This window comes from Rhyacophila brunnea, unplaced genomic scaffold (assembly GCF_057557595.1).
Source record: "Rhyacophila brunnea isolate RB1 unplaced genomic scaffold, BYU_Rbru_1.0 scaffold_6, whole genome shotgun sequence".
NCBI classification, from domain to species: Eukaryota; Metazoa; Arthropoda; class Insecta; order Trichoptera; family Rhyacophilidae; genus Rhyacophila; species Rhyacophila brunnea.
In genome coordinates, this window is record NW_028233276.1 from 33,278,693 (window position 1) to 33,281,181 (window position 2,489).

The 2,489-nt window shown below is 29.6% G+C and overlaps 1 long non-coding RNA gene across 1 annotated transcript; it reads left to right on the forward strand.

Annotated features, from left to right (window-relative positions):
* Positions 1 to 369: 369 nt before the first annotated feature.
* Positions 370 to 2,044, forward strand: LOC147065580 (uncharacterized). The gene is made up of 3 exons (XR_015071814.1): positions 370 to 435; positions 826 to 1,031; positions 1,441 to 2,044. It is a non-coding gene; the product is annotated as an uncharacterized LOC147065580 (long non-coding RNA).
* Positions 2,045 to 2,489: the final 445 nt, after the last annotated feature.

Consider the following 2,489-nt stretch of genomic DNA (forward strand, 5'->3'; position numbering starts at 1 on the left):
TTAAAGTGAAAGTGATATTATGTTACATCTCTTTTACGCATGCTAATATGATTAAAAAGTTTTTCTTTCTCTTTCTGTCACATTCGAATTTGATTACCAAAGTTTAAACATTTACTATGCGTATTAGCTGACGTGCTTCGTCGTTTACAAATTATAACATGAATTTAAAAAATATATGTATTTATAATATTAAATATATTTTATAATGTACACAGATTTTTTTAACAACTATATTATATATACTTTTATTTATTTGTCGCATATTCAAAATGTTCTTGCTATATTAAAATCTTTTTTTTAGCCGGCCAAGTAAATCCGTATTTTTGGCCATAGACTAATAGAAAAAACTCTCTGCTGTCAGATTATGTTGATAGCAAATTGCAAGATACCTAACGAAGGAATTGTGTTTTATATCAGGAATAAGAAACACTATCTGTAAGTACAATATTATGTTATTTATTACTGTAGTAGTATTCTGTGTGTTTTGCATATATTATTCAAGTGTTAATTTATTGTTTTCTTAGTCTACACATACTGTCAATGTTTCATAATTCCGACTACTTTTTTTGAGGTTAGTTGCGTGGTTAGTTTAGAGGTTATTGCGAGAATGCCTGTGATTTCATATTTATTTGTTTGATATAATCTAAGGCGTTCTAGTTGTTATTAAACATGTTACCTACCTGATTACTTTATTTTAGTTAATCAATCTTTTTTGATGCTTTGTATTATCACTAATCCGTTTTAATTACCATTCTTCAAACAGTCGCACACTATAAAAGATTAAAAATCACACTATTAACAGTTCATATGTTATGTTTTTTGCAGATGGAGAAAATGTCTACCGAGATCTTTGCTTGTCGACGGTTTCATATGAATAAGATGGAATGAAATAAATCTTTTAATTAATAATGAAATAAATCCGACTTTCGGCGTACGATCCGAACATGGCGTGATTTATATAATATTATTTATGACGTAGACCATCAAGCATATATACCCATTTTATAGATTTAATAGTACAATTACAAAAGGTAAATATAAAGTGACTAATGTTTGTAACCTATAGCTATATCTATCTCGCATACATATTTAAAAAATAAAACAATTTTATAATTACATTTTTGCACTAAATTTATTATCGATAATGATATAAAAGTTGCTAAATTGATTCATAATATTATAAAATATAATATAATTTTGCATATCAGTTACTTGTATCATATCAGGTATGTCATTTGGTAGAGCTTACTCTCCAAGTCTTTTCTTTTTCATCCTCAATATCACTTTGATATTAGAAACATTGTCTTTCTAACACCATTTCAAAGACTTTAAGTTTTCTAGATGCTGTATATTAATTCTTCTCTTCGGCTATGCAGCATATGGATACAATGCGGCGCCTCCAAGAATCTCTGTCACTCTAGTTTTTTTGCATCGTTCCAGGTCATACTAGCAGCCCGTAACTCCGCCAGATATGCTATATAGATAGTATTTAGCGGCCATCCAGGACGCCGGAATCCGGTTGGCTTGAAGAACAGGCAAACCAGATTGGGATTCTCTTCAGGCACTCGCAGCACGTGGCCGGGCCAGGTACAAAGTTGCGTATTCACTCTCAACGTGATGCGAGGCTATTTGGTGCGTTCTTTTATCTCCCGTTACTTCTAAAATTACCGCACACCCAGTATCCGTCGTAAACATCTGTTCTCGAAGCTCAGTATACGGTTGCTCGGAGCCTTTGTAAGGTGCCATGACATAAAAACTAGTAAGATATTTAAAATAGCTGCTAGAATGAATACATTGTTGAAAGGAAATGAAAACTGATAATATGATATATCAATTAATTTGTCCATCTGAAGTTGTAGATATCAGTTAATAATTATGTGTTATACCAGTAATTAAATGCTGACTTCAAATGAAAATTGACTATTAAATATTGAAATAATATATTACCAGTTTTGATTTTTTTAAGTACTATACTATATCCATGGTTCATATTACAATGTCATAGTAAAACTTAGAAGAATAAAATATGTCGTAAGACGAAATCAATCTTGGGGTTTTAATATAAGTTAAATAAATAGTACACAGCTAATTTGTTATTACTTTGAATACATGCCATGTCTTTACATCAATAAAAAACAGAAAAACAATTTAATAATGTATAAATATTTATATAAGACTTAACAACGTCTAGTTAGACATCTAGTTAGACACGATGACCTCCATTTAATTTCCTCTTATTTTAAAATTCACCAAGATATATCCTAATAAGTAGGTAAGTATATTACATTTTTTTTTTTTTTTTTTATTAAGCTCTGAAGTCTCAATTGAGTCTTATTTAGCTTTACTTTTTAACATACACTATATATACACATTATAACAATAATTTCTCATACAGTTATTACAATACAAATTTACGGTAGAGGAAGAAGAAAAAAAAAAAAGAGAAAGAGAAAAGAAGTTTAGACTTGTAGGCCACACTCACTCAGAAA